Source organism: Pseudophryne corroboree, chromosome 2 (genome assembly GCF_028390025.1).
Source record: "Pseudophryne corroboree isolate aPseCor3 chromosome 2, aPseCor3.hap2, whole genome shotgun sequence".
Classification (NCBI taxonomy): Eukaryota; Metazoa; Chordata; class Amphibia; order Anura; family Myobatrachidae; genus Pseudophryne; species Pseudophryne corroboree.
Genome location: NC_086445.1, coordinates 825,423,084 through 825,444,632, shown reverse-complemented (window position 1 = coordinate 825,444,632; position 21,549 = coordinate 825,423,084). Strand labels below are relative to the sequence as shown.

Below are 21,549 nucleotides of genomic sequence, written 5' to 3'. Positions count from 1 at the left end.
CATTAATATGCACAATGGTCATAATGTGTTATATGACATTGTAGTAATTTCCTATATTTAATTATCACTGCATAAATTGTGCACAGCTGCAGTATTATATTACACTATAACATTATATGATAACACAGTAACATCATATTAACTAGGAAAGCATTTTGTACCTGTTTATAATATTCATGTATCACTATTATGCATGGTTATCTTTTAGTTTTACTTCATGATTTAGCATTCTTATATATGAGTAATAGATTGTGATAGTACTGTGCATTGTATACATATATGACACTGTTACGTATCACAATTATAAGTTTCAAGAATTGGCAGAATTATGTAACTAAAGTTATGTAACACTTACAGGTATATGTTGTTGATTTACATACTGTTGACGCTGTATAAAGCATTGTTATGCCTTAGGTTAAAGCATTTTTAATTATTAGGTATATACACTATTATTTGTTGAAGCTCTAAAATGATGTATCAGACCTATACATTGTTAAAATGTGGCATCATAGTGAATATAATAGGTATTGTGTTTATTATGCATATTTATAGGTAGGACTATAGAATACTGTTTTTCTAAAGATTTTCTATTTTTGACCACCACTGTTGGACTGAGCTTTTCTTACTAGTACCAGATAATTTATGAGAGTGAAAAAGACACACAATAACACACAATCAATGATTTGCTCACTGTGACAAACTGTGATTGTTTATTGCAAGAAGTCTTGATTGGCTCAAAAATGGTGCCAATATAAAATAATGTTTGCTGACCAACTGAGAATAAATCTTTATTGATTAAAGCTTTCAAAAAATGAGTAACAGTGTCTTCTCAGGGACCAAAGGTCCAGCGGTGGTGGCAACCTTCATGGAATGATCCTTCCTCGGACAGGGAACTGCTACTAACAAACGTTGACAAGCAGACACTTCCTGCATTAATAACATGAAAAGAATTTCTTATGCAGCAAATTCATCAAAATGATCCTGGGGTTCCAAAGAGTTTCAAGTCAGGAACCCTGCCATACTTCTGCAAGTATTACTTTAATATGCACAATAGTCATAAAGTGTTACATTATTTAAACTAATACCAGATAAGAAATTGAAGAGTGAAAAAGACGCACAATAACACGCAATCCATGATTTACTCACTGTGACAAACTGTGATTGTTTATTGCAAGAAGTCTTGATTGGCTCAAAAATGGTGCCAATAAAAAAATAATATTTGCTGACCAACTGAGAATTAATCTTGATTGATTAAAGCTTTCAAAAAAAGAGAAACAGTGTCTTCTCAGGGGCCAAAGGTCCAGCGGTGGTGCATTCTTCATGGAATGATCCTTCTTCGGACAGGAAACTGCTACTAACAGACGTCGACAAGTAGACATTTCCAGTGAGTCCAGCGATAGCAGTAGAATAATCGGCCGGCGTTGTGGGGGGGGGGGGGGGGGAGAGCACGGCCACCCCAGAGAGGATGGAGCTCAGCCCACCGGCAAACCATCCTGCTTATCAACATATCATTTAAGTTATAAATAATAATTGTCTTTCCTTTCGCACAAATAGCTCTTCACACTCACTAGATACACATTCTTATTATGTCACCTCTATATTTACACTTATTTTTACCTTTCACATTATGCACAACAAAATGTTACATACAGTTTGCTATTTGTATGAATATTTTTATGAATTAGTAAACACACTTAATATTTATCATGTATTTTATTTAATCATAAATGAGGGCATTTTAACTATTGAGTTATGTACAGGAAATCAAATCCTTCCCATAATACTGTCAGACCTTAACACCAGTATATTATCTTTATATTATTTTTTGCACTATCTTTAATAATTTATTGTTTTTTTATTTCATTTATTTTTTATTAGAATTACATTGAGACATTTTTGCATTTTTGACTTGTCATTACCATTTTTAAATAAAAATCTATTTACATTTATACATTTGGATGCTTCCCCAATATTGGTATTTTTATATTAAAAAATGCATGTACCATTTTGGATAGAGAGAGACAGAATTCCAACTAATGATATATACATCCATATACTTATAAAGGTTACATTTTATCGGCAATAGATCAACTATCAATGTAGAATCCTGAATTCATGACTATACACAGAATGGTAATCCCGATAACGTTACCTGAGAACCAAACTTTTACTGCCCTCCCTCCCTGCTTGGACTTAGTGGATGAGGTGAGCAATTCATCTGCAGCATGTGTGTGAACAGGGACAAATGTGTCCCGAATACTGGAATGGGTGTCTGAGCATAGGCGCTGGATTACTCCATATTTGGATGAACTCATTATAGCCTCGGTGGCAAACCCCTCCTGACCGATACTGTGCGGTCCCTGGTTGGACACACTCCCGTCTATCTGGGACGCGGCGCTGTCCTCAGATCTGTCTATCATAGATCTGCATGCGGATTGGTTATACTCACATAGAAGGGGTATAAAATCCAGATCTGTGATACAATCAGCTTTGACTAGACAAAGCTGTTTAGCAAAATGCCACAGTGGTGTGTGTGTCTGTGTATTACAATGTGCTCCACTCAGTATTAATATGAATGAATAACACTAGAAATCAATACCTCTGGTGATATGCTATTGTAATATGTACCACAGTACCCACGTGTCCTGTGATTGCAGTAACAAGTATCTGGTTGATAAGGACTCCCACTTGTTATGCAAAGACCCACAATACTTTGCAAGGATTTATTCTGTATGTGACATATTTTTGGGTCATTTTGAGTTAATAAAACGTACCCTTAACATTGTTGTCCCATGACTATAAGGGACCACATAACAATTAGACCACACTAGGAAGACTGATCACTCTCACGAATAGAGCGAGAAGTGTCTATAATAAGTCTCCCTGAGTTTTAGAGATACTGGTGGTTTTTTACCCACCCAGGCATATTCCTAATGCATGTTAAAAATATATCCAACTCAACTAGTACATACCCTGCAAATGTACCTTTTTGCCAGGTACAGTACCTTTTTTATGGTCTGTACTGATTTTTGACTCTCCAAATTCCCATTAAAAGTATAGGAAAGGGGACATAGCCACGCTCCCCTTTACCAGAGGCCATGCCCCATTTACTAATTTTTATGTGTAAAATGTTGGAGGGTATGCTAGTATTGTAGCTTTGGGCTTGTTTATAGTGGCAGGTAGTGTGTAAGTGTGTGCGTGTACATGGGCTGACTAGATGGGCCATGTGGTTCTTATCTGCCCTCACATTCTATGTTTTTACACGCCTACCAGCGGTTGGATCACGTGGGCACCTGCGTCCCGGATACACACGGATACACGCCAAGCCACTTCTGACTGTGAAATCACCTCCGACGTTTCCTCATGTTATATCAGTGTAGTAGGTGGATCTCAGAATGTTCTGTTACTGTCACTTGCACTGTGCATGAGAGGAAATTATATCTGCTCCATTATACAGCATTATTGTATTATGTAAATGAAATCTAATAGAGCTTTGGGTTTGTGATTACTGGGTGTCTCAGCTGGTAGAGAGCATGTATTATACATTAAGAGCCAGTCTGTCGCAGGTTTGAAACCCAAGCTTTGGGCTTGTGATTGCCCCTCCCTCACCCTCTTACCCTCCACACCCATAGCCTTATTAACTGTTGTATTTGTGTAAAGTTTATATGCATAATACATGACATGATTTATAGTGTATGCTGGCCTTATGCAGTAGTTTTTCAAATGTACTATACCATAAGCATTTGTATTGTGTTTTAGCTGTGCTGCGACCGGGTATTCATGTGTGTAATGTCTATGTAGATTTTTTGCTTCTTTATGCAAATATAGATTGCTTTTTCAATCAAAAAATCTAGTATTGTGGTCATAGGGAAAATATCTGGGTGATAAGAACTCCCATTTGTTATGCAAAGACCCATGATGTTTAGTAAGGATTTACACTATGGGGGTAATTCCAAGTTGATCGCAGCATCAAATTTGTTAGCAGTTGGGTAAAACCATGTGCACTGCAGGGGGGGCAGATATAACATTTGCAGAGAGAGTTAGATTTTGGTGGGTTATTTTGTTTCTGTGCAGGGTAAATACTGGCCGCTTTATTTTTACACTGCAATTTAGATTTCAGTTTGAACACACCCCACCCAAATCTAACTCTCTCTGCAAATGTTATATCTGCCACACCTGCAGAGCAAATGGTTTTGCCCAACTGCTAACAAATTTGATGCTGCGATCAACTCGGATTACCCCCTATGTGGGATATTCAATTGTTTGAAAAGTCAGTTGGGTGTCTGTTTTTTCCTATCTAACAGTCAGGAAAAAACAGACACCCAACCGACTTTTCAAACATTTGAATTTCCTCCTATATGTGACACACCTGTGGGTCATTTGTATCAACAAAACATTCCCTCACAAAAAATGTACATCTTTTTTCTCTTTTAATTACCTTTCTCACATAATCCCTAATAAAGTTATAGTTTAATAACATTAATTTCATTTTTCTGTATGCACCACTCCCAGGACATTTTTCCTTTTCCTATCTTGAATGTGACAAAAAGAGAGACTGTTTAATCACACATTTCACATTTTCGACGAGGACCACTCATCTTCAATGTGAACAATAAAATGTGCACATAGATATTAGACAAAAACAAAATCCTAACTTCTAGCTGCACTTACCTGGAGCCATCGCAGTGCATTCTGGAGCTGCATGCAGGAGCTGTGCTTCACATGCTCTGTGACATCATTCAGCTCTGTGACATCATCTTACAGGGGGGCCATTCAGTAAAATGTTGGTGTGCTGCCTAGTAACTGGGTCGTGCAGTCTACAAACAGAAATAATGTGATATGAATACTGGCATACATATATCAAAAACATGCTACTAAATCTAGGTATTATTGTACAAAATTTGAAAAATGAAATGCATAAAAATAAGAACCAGCCAATTACATTTTAAATGAATAACGCAGTATTAAACACTTCTGCAAGAATACTGATCAGCATAATTATAAAGTTTATATAAAATGGGAAGACACCAGAGGATAAATAAGAATTTACTTACCGATAATTCTATTTCTCGCAGTCCGTAGTGGATGCTGGGGACTCCGTAAGGACCATGGGGAATAGCGGCTCCGCAGGAGTCTGGGCACAAAAGTAAAGCTTTAGGACTACCTGGTGTGCACTGGCTCCTCCCCCTATGACCCTCCTCCAAGCCTCAGTTAGGATACTGTGCCCGGACGAGCGTACACAATAAGGAAGGATTTTGAATCCCGGGTAAGACTCATACCAGCCACACCAATCACACCGTATAACTTGTGATCTAAACCCAGTTAACAGCATGATAACAGAGGAGCCTCTAGAAAAGATGGCTCACTACAGCGATAACCCGATTTTTGGTAACAATAACTATGTACCAGTATTGCAGACAATCCGCACTTGGGATGGGCGCCCAGCATCCACTACGGACTACGAGAAATAGAATTATCGGTAAGTAAATTCTTATTTTCTCTGACGTCCTAGTGGATGCTGGGGACTCCGTAAGGACCATGGGGATTATACCATAGCTCCCAAACGGGCGGGAGAGTGCGGATGACTCTGCAGCACCAAATGAGAGAACTCCAGGTCCTCCTCAGCAAGGGTATCAAATTTGTAGAATTTTACAAACGTATTTGCTCCTGACCAAGTAGCTGCTCGGCAAAGTTGTAAAGCCGAGACCCCTCGGGCAGCCGCCCAAGATGAGCCCACCTCCCTTGTGGAGTGGGCATTTACAGAATTTTGGCTGTGGCAGGCCTGCCACAGAATGTGCAAGCTGAATTGTACTACAAATCCAACGAGCAATAGTCTGCTTAGAAGCAGGAGCACCCAGCTTGTTGGGTGCATACAGGATAAACAGCGAGTCAGATTTTCTGACTCCAGCCGTCCTGGAAACATATATTTTCAGGGCCCTGACAACGTCTAGCAACTTGGAGTCCTCCAAGTCCCTAGTAGCCGCAGGCACCACCATAGGTTGGTTCAGGTGAAACGCTGAAACCACCTTAGGGAGAAACTGAGGACAAGTCCTCAATTCCGCCCTGTCCGAATGGAAAATCAGATAAGGGCTTTTACAGGATAAAGCCGCCAATTCTGACACGCGCCTGGCCCAGGCCAGGGCCAACAGCATGACCACCTTCCATGTGAGATATTTTAACTCCACAGATTTAAGTGGTTCAAACCAATGTGACTTTTGGAACCCAAAAACTACATTGAGATCCCAAGGTGCCACTGGAGGCACAAAAGGAGGCTGTATATACAGTACCCCTTTCACAAACGTCTGAACTTCAGGGACTGAAGCTAGTTCTTTTTGGAAGAAAATTGACAGGGCCGAAATTTGAACCTTAATGGACCCCAATTTCAGGCCCATAGACACTCCTGTTTGCAGGAAATGTAGGAATCGACCCAGTTGAAATTCCTCCGTCGGGCCTTACTGGCCTCGCACCACGCAACATATTTTCGCCAAATGCGGTGATAATGTTTTGCGGTTACATCCTTCTTGGCTTTGATCAGGATAGGGATGACTTCATCCGGAATGCCTTTTTCCTTCAGGATCCGGCGTTCAACCGCCATGCCGTCAAACGCAGCCGCGGTAAGTCTTGGAACAGACAGGGTCCTTGCTGGAGCAGGTCCCTTCTTAGGGGTAGAGGCCACGGATCCTCCGTGAGCATCTCTTGAAGTTCCGGTTACCAAGTCCTTCTTGGCCAATCCGGAGCCACGAATATAGTGCTTACTCCTCTCCATCTTATAATTCTCAGTACCTTGTGTATGAGAGGCAGAGGATGGAACACATACACTGACCGGTACACCCACGGTGTTACCAGAGCGTCTGCTGAGGAAGTCTGCTTCCCAGTTGTCCATTCTCGGAATGAACACTGCTGACAGTGCTATCACATGATTTTCCGCCCAGCGAAGAATCCTTGCAGCTTCTGCCATTGCCCTCCTGCTTCTTGTGCCACCCTGTCTGTTTACGTGGGTGACTGCCGTGATGTTGTCCGACTGGATCAACACCGACTGACCTTGAAGCAGAGGTCTTGCTAAGCTTAGAGCATTGTAAATGGCCCTTAGCTTCAGGATATTTATGTGAAGTGATGTCTCCAGGCTTGACCATAAGCCCTGGAAATTCCTTCCCTGTGTGACTGCTCCCCAGCCTCGCAGGCTGGCATCCGTGGTCACCAGGACCCAGTCCTGAATGCCGAATCTGCGGCCCTCTAGAAGATGAGCACTCTGCAACCACCACGGGAGGGACACCCTTGTCCTTGGTGACAGGGTTATCCGCTGATGCATCTGAAGATGCGACCCGGACCATTTGTCCAGCAGGTCCCACTGGAAAGTTCTTGTGTGGAATCTGCCGAATGGGATTGCTTCGTAGGAAGCCACCATTTTTCCCAGAACCCTTGTGCATTGATGCACTGAGACTTGGCTCGGTTTTAGGAGGTTCCTGACTAGCTCGGATAACTCCCTGGCTTTCTCCTCCAGGAGAAACACCTTTTTCTGGACTGTGTCCAGGATCATCCCTAGGAACAGAAGACGAGTCGTCGGAACCAGCTGCGATTTTGGAATATTGAGAATCCAACCGTGCTGCCGCAACACTACCTGAGATAGTGCTACACCGACCTCCAACTGTTCTCTGGATCTTACCCTTATCAGGAGATCGTCCAAGTAAGGGATAACTAAAACTCCCTTCCTTCGAAGGAGTATCATCATTTCGGCCGTTACCTTGGTAAAGACCCGGGGTGCCGTGGACCATCCAAACGGCAGCGTCTGAAACTGATAGTGACAGTTCTGTACCATAAACCTGAGGTACCCTTGGTGAGAAGGGTAAATTGGGACATGAAGGTAAGCATCCTTGATGTCCCGAGACATCATGTAGTCCCCTTCTTCCAGGTTCGCAATCACTGCTCTGAGTGACTCCATCTTGAATTTGAACCTCCGTATGTAAGTGTTCAAAGATTTTAGATTTAGAATCGGTCTCACCGAGCCGTCCGGCTTCGGTACCACAACAGTGTGGAATAATACCCCGTTCCCTGTTGCAGGAGGGGTACCTTGATTATCACCTGCTGGGAATACAGCTTGTGAATGGCTTCCAAAACTGCCTCCCTGTCAGAGGGAGACGTCGGTAAAGCCGACTTTAGGAAAACGGCGAGGGGGAGACGTCTCGAATTCCAATTTGTACCCCTGAGATATCACCCGAAGGATCCAGGGGTCTACTTGCGAGTGAGCCCACTGCGCGCTGAAATTCATTGAGACGGGCCCCCACCGTGCCTGAGTCTGCTTGTAAAGCCCCAGCGTCATGCTGAGGGCTTGGCAGAGGCGGGAGAGGGCTTCTGTTCCTGGGAACTGGCTGATTTCTGCAGCCTTTTTCCTCTCCCTCTGTCACGGGGCAGAAATGAGGAACCTTTTGCCCGCTTGCCCTTCTGGGAACGAAAGGACTGCGCCTGATAATACGGCGTCTTCTTATGTTGAGAGGCGACCTGGGGTACAAACGTGGATTTCCCAGCTGTTGCCGTGGCCACCAGGTCTGAAAGACCGACCCACAATAACTCCTCCCCTTTATAAGGCAATACTTCCAAATGCCGTTTGGAATCCGCATCACCTGACCACTGTCGTGTCCATAACCCTCTTCTGGCAGAAATGGACAACGCACTTACACTTGATGCCAGTCGGCAAATATTCCGCTGTGCATCACGCATATATAGAAATGCATCTTTTAAATGCTCTATAGGCAATAATATACTGTCCCTATCTAGGGTATCAATATTTTCAGTCAGGGAATCCGACCACGCCAACCCAGCACTGCACATCCAGGCTGAGGCGATTGCTGGTCGCAGTATAACACCAGTATGTGTGTAAATACATTTTAGGATACCCTCCTGCTTTCTATCAGCAGGATCCTTAAGGGCGGCCATCTCAGGAGAGGGTAGAGCCCTTGTTCTTACAAGCGTGTGAGCGCTTTACCCACCCTAGGGGGTGTTTCCCAACGCACCCTAACCTCTGGCAGGAAAGGATATAATGCCAATAACATTTTAGAAATTATCAGTTGTTATCGGGGGAAACCCACGCATCATCACACACCTCATTTAATTTCTCAGATTCAGGAAAACTACAGGTAGTTTTTCCTCACCGAACATAATACCCCTTTTTGGTGGTACTCGTATTATCAGAAATGTGTAAAACATTTTTCATTGCCTCAATCATGTAACGTGTGGCCCTACTGGAAGTCACATTTGTCTCTTCACCGTCGACACTGGAGTCAGTATCCGTGTCGGCGTCTGTATCTGCCATCTGAGGTAACAGGCGCTTTAGAGCCCCTGACGGCCTATGAGACGTCTGGACAGGCACAAGCTGAGTAGCCGGCTGTCTCATGTCAACCACTGTCTTTTATACAGAGCTGACACTGTCACGTAATTCCTTCCAACAGTTCATCCACTCAGGTGTCGACCCCCTAGGGGGTGACATCACTATTACAGGCAATTTGCTCCGTCTCCACATCATTTTCCTCCTCATACATGTCGACACAAACGTACCGACACACAGCACACACACAGGGAATGCTCTGATAGAGGACAGGACCCCACTAGCCCTTTGGGGAGACAGAGGGAGAGTTTGCCAGCACACACCAGAGCGCTATATATATACAGGGATAACCTTATATAAGTGTTTTTCCCCTTATAGCTGCTGTATTTTTAATACTGCGCCTAATTAGTGCCCCCTCTCTTTTTTAACCCTTTCTGTAGTGTAGTGACTGCAGGGGAGAGCCAGGGAGCTTCCCTCCAACGGAGCTGTGAGGGAAAATGGCGCCAGTGTGCTGAGGAGATAGGCTCCGCCCCCTTCTCGGCGGCCTTATCTCCCGTTTTTCTGTGTATTCTGGCAGGGGTTAAAATTCATCCATATAGCCCTGGGGGCTATATGTGATGTATTTTCGCCAGCCAAGGTGTTTTTATTGCTGCTCAGGGCGCCCCCCCCTAGAAGCCCTGCACCCTCAGTGACCGAAGTGTGAAGTGTGCTGTGGAGCAATGGCGCACAGCTGCAGTGCTGTGCGCTACCTTGGTGAAGACAGGATGTCTTCTGCCGCCGATTTTCCGGACCTCTTCTTGCTTCTGGCTCTGTAAGGGGGCCGGCGGCGCGGCTCTGGGACCGGACTCCATGGCTGGGCCTGTGTTCGATCCCTCTGGAGCTAATGGTGTCCAGTAGCCTAAGAAGCCCAATCCACTCTGCACGCAGGTGAGTTCGCTTCTTCTCCCCTTAGTCCCTCGATGCAGTGAGCCTGTTGCCAGCAGGTCTCACTGAAAATAAAAAACCTAAAACTAAACTTTTCACTAAGCAGCTCAGGAGAGCCACCTAGTGTGCACCCTTCTCGTTCGGGCACAAAAATCTAACTGAGGCTTGGAGGAGGGTCATAGGGGGAGGAGCCAGTGCACACCAGGTAGTCCTAAAGCTTTACTTTTGTGCCCAGACTCCTGCGGAGCCGCTATTCCCCACGGTCCTTACGGAGTCCCCAGCATCCACTAGGACGTCAGAGAAATAAAAGCAGGTTGAGTGCTAGAACTACTGCATACAGTATATAATACTGCAAATTATGTGTATAATTATATATATTTATTGCAGTTCAGATACCTAGTACTCAGCCAGTAGTGGATCTTGCCACGGGCAAGCAGGACTTTTGCCTGGGGCGCCGCCTTCCGGAGGGCGCAGGCGCCGTCCGGAGGGCGCTGCACCATGGCAAGATCCGCTGCTGCTGTGCCCCCCCCCCCCCCCCCGCTGCCGCTGCCCGCTGTGAAGGGAAACTAGACGCTATGCGTCTAGTTTTCGTTCGTCGGCTGCCCGCTGTGAAGGGAAACTAGACGCTACGCGTCTAGTTTCCCTTCGTGGAGAGGACCTTTACTGTAATGATGTGCGGTGCGCGTTGACGTCATCGCGCACCGCACAGCAAAGGTCCTTTCCACGAAGGGAACTAGACGCTTAGCGTCTAGTTTTCCTTCGTGGAGAGGACTTTTGCTGTGCGGTGCGTGATGACGTCATCGCGCACTGCACATCCTTTCAGCAGCGCTACTACAGTACAGGGGGCGTAACTGACCACGCCCCCTGTATGAAACCAAACACACCCTATTGCCGCCCGGGGCGCAAAAAGCCCCTGAACCTGCCCTGTACTCAGCCTATTACCAGCGGACAATATATAGAGGGAAGGACAGCGCTAAGAATATAAACAGTTCACATAGTCTTAAAGGTTGACAATCTTTATTCAGGACCCAACTAGGCAGCTGCTCAGGGCCATTTGCCTGTGATAAATGATTATTTAGTAACCCCCATTAAAGACAATAATATAAATTAATTAGATGGGAAAATCTACAAGATTTACATTTGTGTCTGACACCTGATGAACTATGGATTGTTTCCTAATACTTTGGCTAGGTTTAGCAGTTCCCCTACTTTATTACTTACTGTCCTGCTGATCACCTCCAGCTCTGGTTCAGGCAGCTGATCCATGTAGTGCTTCCAACACACTGAGAAGGTCATGCTCCAAGTGGTATTGTGACAGCACTGGTACTGTGACATCATTGTGGTAATCTACAGGTCATGTGACAGGCCCAGCAGTCAGCTGAGTACAGATGAAGTGGCCCAACACAAGCTGCATGACTAGTTACAAAATATCATTGTTTTGACAGTTATCACCACTATATGCCAAATGGCATCTTTAAATCATGACACATATTCTCATGTCTGTGTATGCTTACACAAATGCAAATATCTCAGGACTGGGAGGTGGGAAATCCTTGGCACAATCAGTAATTTGTTGTAAAAACTGCTGAAGTCTGAGATTTGTGCCCAACCATTTTGAGACTTTGTGATTACCATGATCACTAGTCACATTACCAATATTATGTGGCACACCTGAATGACATCACTCCCGGTGGTGCCTCCACGTGGCTTAGCTCAGGGTGCATATATGAGGTATTTATAGGCCTAATGGCAAAGTCAGGTGGCTTTGTTCATTTTGACTGACAAGTCCACGGTCTTGACAAAGGTCCTTAGGGGACTGAAATGTCAACAAAAGCATCTGTACTGGTATGTAACCAGTAAAATTGATACTTGTAGTGTAACAAAAAGAGAGACTGTTTAATCACACATTTCACATTTTCGACGAGGACCACTCGTCTTCAATGTGAACAATAAAATATGCACATAAATATTAGACAAAAACAAAATCCTAACTTCCAGCTGAACTTACCTGGAGCCATCGCAGTGCATTCAGGAGCTGCATGCAGGAGCTGTGCTTCACATGCTCTGTGACATCATCTTACAAGGGGCCATTCAGTAAAATGTTGGTGTGCGGTCTAGTAACCGGGTCGTGCAGTCTACAAACAGAAATAATGTGATATGAATAGTGGCATACATATATCAAAAACATGCGACTAAACAGACACTATAAATACAAAATTTGGAAAAAAATGCATAAAAATAAGAACCAGGCAATTATATTCTAAAGGAATAATAATGCAGTATTAAAAACTTCTGCAAGAATATTGATCAGCATAATAATAATGTTTACATAAACTAGGAAGGTACCAGAGCATATTGAAAGAGAGATGAGTGCTAGAACTACTGTGTGTGTAATATATATATATATATATATATATATATATATATATATATATATATTGCAGTTCAGATGCTTAGTGCTCAGCCTATTAACAGTGGACAACTTGTCCCAGTGCCTTCCAGCAGTGTAACAATACATAGAGGGAAGGACAGCACTAAAAATATACACAGCTCACATAGTTTTAAAGGTTGACAATCCAGAGGTTCACTCTTTGTTCAGGAATCAACTAGGCAGCTGCGGAGGGTCATTTGTCTGTGATAAATGATTATTTATTAACCCCCATTAAATACGATAATATAAATAAATTAGATGGATTGTTTCCTAATAAGTTGGTTAGCTTTAGCAGTGAGCAGTTATTACTTACTGTCCTGCTAATCACCTCTAGCTCTGGAACAGGCAGCTGATACATGTAGTGCTTCCAACACACTAAGCAGGTCATGCTCCAAGTACACTTCCCAGGGTTCTGTGAGGTTGCAACACTGGTATTGTGATAGCACTGGTACTGTGACATCTCTGGTACTGTGACATCATTGTGGTAATCTATAGGTCATGTGACAGGCCCAGCAGTAAGCTGATTACAGATGAAGTGGCCCAACGCAAGCTACATGACTAGTTAAAAAAAAATTCATTGTTTTGTCAGTTATCACCACTATATGCCAAATAGTATCTTTAAATCATGACACAGATTCTCATGGTTTCTCATGCAAATATCTCAGGACTTGGAGGAGGGAGAGCCTTGGGACAATCAGTAATCTGTTGTAAAAACTGCTGAGATCTGAGATTTGTGCCCAACCATTTTGACACTTTGTCATTTATTTTTGTTTCTAAATTTTACCCAATTTAGGACTAAATATTTCTGGTGGCAACATAGGAAAATACATATTTTTGACATAAGTCAAGATCTACACAATACTAAACTACTGTAAAAATGTCAAGGTACCTGGAGAAAAAAAAATCATGCAACGTCGCCACTCCCATTACTGAAGTCTGCTGGGTAGGGGGTGTGTGGCAATCAACTGCTCTCTACTCTCTTTATTGTATGGTGGTCACAAAACCGCTCTTTGCATTGTATGGTAGCCATAAAAAATGCTCTCAATATTGTATGGAAAACAAAAAAGGATCCCTGTATTGGATAGTGGTCACAAAAATGCACAGTTTTATACATTGCCCGATTACTATGCTTCCCACTTGAAAAACTGTATGGGAGTTTTCATATAGGAAACTATTCATGAAGCAGTGAAAAGCGTGGAGAAGCGAGCCAGTGGAGAAGTTGCCCATGGCAACCAATCAGTGTTGACGTAACATTTATAAAGTGCTTTCTCTAAAATAAGATGTAGCAGCTGATTGGTTTCCATGGGAAACTTTTCCACTGGTTCACTTCTCCACTTCTCACGAATAGACCTCTAAATCAGTTTAATGTGCAGTTTACCCTTTGGTAAACTGCACGGTTTTCACACCAGACAACAAAGTGCCATAAAGTATGCAGCTTCAACAAACCGCAGCTTAGTACATTTACTCCATTGTGTATCTCTGTTTTGGACAACCAAATAAAAAACAAAACAAAACATAAAAAACTATATTTTAATGTTTTAATATATAAAGTATTTGTGAATATATATATATATATATATATATATATGTTATATATATATATATAAAACTGCAGGTGTCCTCATGCAAAAGGAAAACAGGCGGCACTCCTCCAGACTTATAAGAAGAAAGCTTGTTGCTTTTATTCAGACAACGTTTCAAGGCCTTGAGCTTGCTACACATCTACCTGCCTTTTGGGATCCGCTACCTATGTTGGTACTACAGTGTATTTGGTCACTCTTAACTTTGAATTGCTCTTTGGTGCCTAATTCACTGTGGATACAATTAGAATCGGATGAACTCTGTGTTTCTTCACAAAGTGGCTATACTGCACATCGACCACTGAGGATAACCCTACTGCTCAATCATCGGAACATGCAAATAACCAATTTATGAGCTACTTTCCAGTGGAATTTATTTCATCAGAGTGAATCCTAGCCAGCACATGCAGACTATCCCATTTTCTCTGACGTCCTAAGTGGATGCTGGGGACTCCGTCAGGACCATGGGGATTAGCGGCTCCGCAGGAGACAGGGCACAAAAGTAAAAGCTTTAGGATCAGGTGGTGTGCACTGGCTCCTCCCCCTATGACCCTCCTCCAAGCCTCAGTTAGATTTTTGTGCCCGGCCGAGAAGGGTGCAATCTAGGTGGCTCTCCTAAAGAGCTGCTTAGAGTAAAAGTTTGTTAGGTTTTTTATTTTCAGTGAGTCCTGCTGGCAACAGGCTCACTGCTACGAGGGACTTAGAGGAGAGAAGTGAACTCACCTGCGTGCAGGATGGATTGGCTTCTTAGGCTACTGGACACCATTAGCTCCAGAGGGAGTCGGAACACAGGTCTCACCCTGGGGTTCGTCCCGGAGCCGCGCCGCCGACCCCCCTTGCAGATGCCGAAAAGTGAAGAGGTCCAGAAACGGCGGCAGAAGACTCTTCAGTCTTCATAAGGTAGCGCACAGCACTGCAGCTGTGCGCCATTGTTGTCAGCACACTTCATAGCAGCGGTCACTGAGGGTGCAGGGCGCTGGGGGGGGCGCCCTGGGCAGCAATGATAGTACCTTATTCTGGCTAAAAATACATCACATATAGCCCCTGGGGGCTATATGGATGTATTTAACCCCTGCCAGGTCTCAGAAAAACGGGAGAAGAAGCCCGCCGAAAAGGGGGCGGGGCCTATTCTCCTCAGCACACAGCGCCATTTTCCCTCACAGAAATGCTGGTGGGAAGGCTCCCAGGCTCTCCCCTGCACTGCACTACAGAAACAGGGTTAAAACAGAGAGGGGGGGCACTTATTTGGCGATATGTATATATATATTAAAATGCTATAAGGGAAAAACACTTATATAAAGGTTGCCCCTGTATAATTATAGCGTTTTTGGTGTGTGCTGGCAAACTCTCCCTCTGTCTCCCCAAAGGGCTAGTGGGGTCCTGTCCTCTATCACAGCATTCCCTGTGTGTGTGCTGTGTGTCGGTACGTGTGTGTCGACATGTATGAGGACGATGTTGGTGAGGAGGCGGAGCAATTGCCTGAAATGGTGATGTCACTCTCTAGGGAGTCGACACCGGAATGGATGGCTTATTTAAGGAATTACGTGATAATGTCAACACGCTGCAAGGTCGGTTGACGACATGAGACGGCCGGCAAACAAATTAGTACCTGTCCAGGCGTCTCAAACACCGTCAGGGGCTGTAAAACGCTCATTTACCTCAGTCGGTCGACACAGACACGGACACTGACTCCAGTGTCGACGGTGAAGAAACAAACGTATTTTCCTTTAGGGCATCACGTTACATGTTAAGGGCAATGAAGGAGGTGTTACATATTTCTGATACTACAAGTACCACAAGAAGGGTATTATGTGGGGTGTGAAAAAACTACCTGTAGTTTTTCCTGAATCAGATAAATTAAATGAAGTGTGTGATGATGCGTGGGTTTCCCCCGATAGAAAATTATTGGCGGTATACCCTTTCCCGCCAGAAGTTAGGGCGCGTTGGGAAACACCCTTTAGGGTGGATAAGGCGCTCACACGCTTATCAAAACAAGTGGCGGTACCGTCTCCAGATAGGGCCGCCCTCAAGGAGCCAGCTGAGAGGCTGGAAAATATCCTAAAAAGGTATATACACACATACTGGTGTTATACTGCGACCAGCGATCGCCTCAGCCTGGATGTGCAGCGCTGGGGTGGCTTGGTCGGATTCCCTGACTGAAAATATTGATACCCTTGACAGGGACAGTATTTTATTGACTATAGAGCATTTAAAGGATGCATTTCTATATATGCGAGATGCACAGAGGGATATTTGCACTCTGGCATCAAGAGTAAGTGCGATGTCCATATCTGCCAGAAGATGTTTATGGACACGACAGTGGTCAGGTGATGCAGATTCCAAACGGCACATGGAAGTATTGCCGTATAAAGGGGAGGAGTTATTTGGGGTCGGTCCATCGGACCTGGTGGCCTCGGCAACAGCTGGAAAATCCACCTTTTTTACCCCAAATCACATCTCAGCAGAAAAAGACACCGTCTTTTCAGCCTCAGTCCTTTCGTCCCCATAAGGGCAAGCGGGCAAAAGGCCAGTCATATCTGCCCAGGGATAGAGGAAAGGGAAGAAGACTGCAGCAGGCAGCCCATTCCCAGGAACAGAAGCCCTCCACAGCTTCTGCCAAGTCCTCAGCATGATGCTGGGGCCGTACAAGCGGACTCAAGTGCGGTGGGGGGTCATCTCAAGAGTTTCAGCGCGTAGTGGGCTCACTCGCAAGTGGACCCCTGGATCCTACAAGTAGTATCCCAGGGGTACAGACTGGAAATTCGAGACGTCTCCCCCTCGCAGGCTCCTGATGTCTGCTTTACCAACGTCTTCCTCCGACAGGGAGGCAGTATTGGAAACAATTCACAAGCTGTATTCCCAGCAGGTGATAATCAAAGTACCCCTCCTACAACAAAGAAAGGAGTATTATTCCACACTATATTGTGGTACTGAAGCCAGACGGCTCGGTGAGACCTATTCTAAATGGGAAATCTTTGAACACTTACATACAAAGGTTCAAATCAAGATGGAGTCACTCAGAGCAGTGATAGCGAACCAGGAAGAAGGGGACTATATGGTGTCCCTGGACATCAAGGATGCTTACCTCCATGTCCCAAATTGCCCTTCTCACCAAGGGTACCTCAGGTTCGTGGTACGGAACTGTCACTATCAGTTTCAGACGCTGCCGTTTGGATTGTCCACGGCACCCCGGGTCTTTACCAAAGTAATGGCCGAAATGATGATTCTTCTTCAAAGAAAAGGCGTCTTAATTATCCCTTACTTGGACGATCTCCTGATAAGGGCAAGGTCCAGAGAACAGTTGGAAGTCGGAGTAGCACTATCTCAAGTAGTTCTACGACAGCACGGGTGGATTCTAAATATCCAAAATCGCAGCCGTTTCCGACTACACGTCTGCTGTTCCTAGGGATGGTTCTGGACACAGTCCAGAAAAAGGTGTTTCTCCCGGAGGAGAAAGCCAGGGAGTTATCCGAGCTAGTCAGGAACCTCCTAAAACCAGGAAAAGTGTCAGTGCATCATTGCACAAGAGTCCTGGGAAAAATGGTGGCTTATTACGAAGCGATTCCATTCGGCAGATTCCACGCAAGAACTTTTCAGTGGGATCTGCTGGACAAATGGTCCGGATCGCATTTTCAGATGCATCAGCGGATAACCCTATCTCCAAGGACAAGGGTGTCTCTCCTGTGGTGGTTACAGAGTGCTCATCTTCTAGAGGGCCGCAGATTCGGCATTCAGGATTGGATGCTGGTGACCACGGAGGCCAGCCTGAGAGGCTGGGGAGCAGTCACACAAGAAAAAAAATTTCCAGGGAGTGTGATCAAGTCTGGAGATTTTTCTCCACATAAATATACTGGAGCTAAGGGCAATTTACAATGCTCTAAGCTTAGCAAGACCTCTGCTTCAAGGTCAGCCGGTATTGATCCAGTGGGACAACATCACGGCAGTCGCCCACGTAAACAGACAGGGCGGCACAAGAAGCAGGAGGGCAATGGCAGAAACTGCAAGGATTTTTCGCTGGGCGGAAAATCATGTGATAGCACTGTCAGCAGTGTTCATTCCGGGAGTGGACAACTGGGAAGCAGACTTCCTCAGCAGGCACAACCTCCACCCGGGAGAGTGGGGACTTCATCGGGAAGTCTTCCACATGATTGTGAACCGTTGGAAAAGACCAAAGGTGGACATGATGGCGTCCCGCCTGAACAAAAAACTGGACAAGTATTGCGCCAGGTCAAAAGACCCTCAGGCAATAGCTGTGGACGTTCTGGTAACACCGTGGGTGTACCAGTCGGTGTATGTCTTCCCTCCTCTGCTTCTCATACCCAAGGTATTGAGAATTATAAGACGTAGAGGAGTAAGAACTATACTCGTGGCTCCGGATTGGCCAAGAAGGACTTGGTACCCGGAACTTCAAGAGATGCTCACAGAGGACTCATGGCCTCTGCCGCTAAGAAGGGACTTGCTTCAGCAAGTACCATGTCTGTTCCAAGACTTACCGCGGCTGCGTTTGACGCCATGGCGGTTGAACGCCGGATCCTAAGGGAAAAAGGCATTCCGGAAGAGGTCATTCCTACCCTGGTCAAAGCCAGGAAGGAGGTGACCGCACAACATTATCACCACATGTGGCGAAAATATGTTGCGTGGTGTGAGGCCAGGAAGGCCCCATGAAGAAATTTCAACTCGGTCGTTTCCTGCATTTCCTGCAAACAGGAGTGTCTATGGGCCTCAAATTGGGGTCCATTAAGGTTCAAATTTCGGCCCTGTCGATTTTCTTCCAGAAAGAATTGGCTTCAGTTCCTGAAGTCCAGAAGTTTGTCAAGGGAGTACTGCATATACAACCCCCTTTTGTGCCTCCAGTGGCACTGTGGGATCTCAACGTAGTTCTGGGATTCCTAAAATCACATTGGTTTCAACCGCTCAAATCTGTGGATTTGAAATATCTCACAGGGAAAGTGACCATGCTGTTGGCCCTGGCCTCGGCCAGGCGAGTGTCAGAATTGGCGGCGTTTGTCTCAAAAAAGCCCATATCTGATTGTCCATTCGGACAGGGCAGAGCTGCGGACTCATCCCCAGTTTCTCCCTAAGGTGGTGTCAGTGTTTCACCCGAACCAGCTTATTGTGGTACCTGCGGCTACTAGGGACTTGGAGGACTCCAAGTTGCTAGATGTTGTCAGGGCCCTGAAAATATAGTTTCCAGGACGGCTGGAGTCAGGAAAACTGACTTGCTGTTATCCTGTATGCACCCAACAAACTGGGTGCTCTTGCTTCTAAGCAGACGATTGCTAGTTGGATGTGTAGTACAATTCAGCTTGCACATTCTGTGGCAGGCCTGCCACAGCCAAAATATGTAAATGCCCATTCCACAAGGAAGGTGGGCTCATCTTGGGCGGCTGCCCGAGGGGTCTCGGCTTTACAACTTTGCCGAGCTGATACTTGGTCAGGGGCACACCCTGACTGAGGAGGACCTGGAGTTCTCTCATTCGGTGCTGCAGAGTCATCCGCACTCTCCCGCCCATTTGGGAGCTTTGGTATAATCCCCATGGTCCTGACGGAGTCCCCAGCATCCACTTAGGACGTCAGAGAAAATAAGAATTTACTTACCGATAATTCTATTTCTCGTAGTCCGTAGTGGATGCTGGGCGCCCATCCCAAGTGCGGATTGTCTGCAATACTTGTACATAGTTATTGTTACAAAAATCGGGTTATTATTGTTGTGAGCCATCTTTTCAGAGGCTCCGCTGTTATCATGCTGTTAACTGGGTTCAGATCACAGGTTGTACAGTGTGATTGGTGTGGCTGGTATGAGTCTTACCCGGGATTCAAAATCCTTCCTTATTGTGTACGCTCGTCCGGGCACAGTATCCTAACTGAGGCTTGGAGGAGGGTCATAGGGGGAGGAGCCAGTGCACACCACCTGATCCTAAAGCTTTTACTTTTGTGCCCTGTCTCCTGCGGAGCCGCTAATCCCCATGGTCCTGACGGAGTCCCCAGCATCCACTACGGACTACGAGAAATAGAATTATCGGTAAGTAAATTCTTATTTTTAACAATATCTTCATGCAGGTCTATATGTAGCCCCTCATTTCTATTTTTTATAATTGTTTTTATCATGTTTATTTAATAAATGTACATACTATTTATATATAAACCGTTCAGAGATTTATTTTTTCATATAGTTCATAACAGCAAGCGCTGGTAAATTTCTATTTTTTCTTTGAGTATTTAGGGGGACTTACCACCCCCTTACCAGCTGCTATTGATAGCGCACAATAAACACTCTTTTTCTTCATTAACGTTTCAAGGCCCATTGGGCTTTTCATCAGGTACAAACAGTGTAAGGAACAAGGGGGTCAATTTACTAAGATGGAAGTTCTATTTAAGATGGGATGTTGCCCATAGCAACCAATCAGATTCTGCTTCTCATTTATCTAGCACCTTCTAGAAAATAATACCTGGAATCTGATTGTTTGCCATGGGCAACATCCCATCTTAAATAGAACTCCCATCTTAGTAAATTTACCCCATGGTCTTACCTTATGTAAGGGGACTGTAGTCCCAGCAGGTGCATGTGTACTATTCTCCCCCACCTCCATGTGAGTGACGCCGGTACTGTGACGTAATTGGCGTGAGTGTAGAGTCGCCGGGCATGCTTGGCCCATTGCAGAGGAAGTCAGCGGCTGGTTGCTAGGGGTGGAGCCAGTACTGGTATGCCGTAAAGGAAAAAAAATGAATGAAAAAGGCATAAGAACTGTAACTGACTGTAAATTCGTACACAGTGTCCGGCGGCATCCTGGAGGGGGAGGAGGAATAAGACAACATATAAGTGATAATACGAAATGTAAATATAAAGATATAAAAATATTAATGAAAGAGCAAACTACATTGTCCTAGTGGTACATATAACGAAGGCAATAATTCAACCTGATGTGCTAATGGCAAGAACTAGCAGTTATAAATTATCTAAATATGAATAAGAAGCAAAAATAGGATTTTAATTACTTACTGGTAAATCCTTTTCTCGTAGTCCGTAGAAAGTGCTGGGGTCCATATTAGTACCATGGGGTATAGACGGGTCCACCAGGAGCCATGGGCACTTTAAGACTTTGATAGTGTGGGCTGGCTCCTCCCTCCATACCCCGCCTACCAGACTCAGTCTAGAAACTGTGCCCGAGGAGACGGATAACTTCGGGAGAAGGACAACACAGATAGTGGCGAGATTCATACCAACTCACACATACAAGGCAAACCAAGCTAACCAGCTTGAAAACTCAGCAACAGCTGAATAAGAATACTTAACC

At 44.8% G+C, this 21,549-nt stretch overlaps 1 long non-coding RNA gene across 2 annotated transcripts; it reads right to left on the bottom strand.

Moving 5' to 3' along the window:
• Window positions 1-2,708: 2,708 nt before the first annotated feature.
• Window positions 2,709-21,018, bottom strand: LOC135051290 (uncharacterized). Of its 2 annotated transcripts, none has more exons than XR_010242166.1 (4): window positions 20,785-21,018; window positions 12,252-12,378; window positions 4,672-4,817; window positions 2,709-3,418 (listed from the first exon to the last, which is right to left on the bottom strand). It is a non-coding gene; the product is annotated as an uncharacterized LOC135051290 (long non-coding RNA). The 2 variants fall into 2 exon arrangements; XR_010242165.1 differs by lacking the exon at window positions 20,785-21,018 and adding an exon at window positions 12,988-13,075.
• Between the last annotated feature and the right edge of the window lie 531 nt (window positions 21,019-21,549).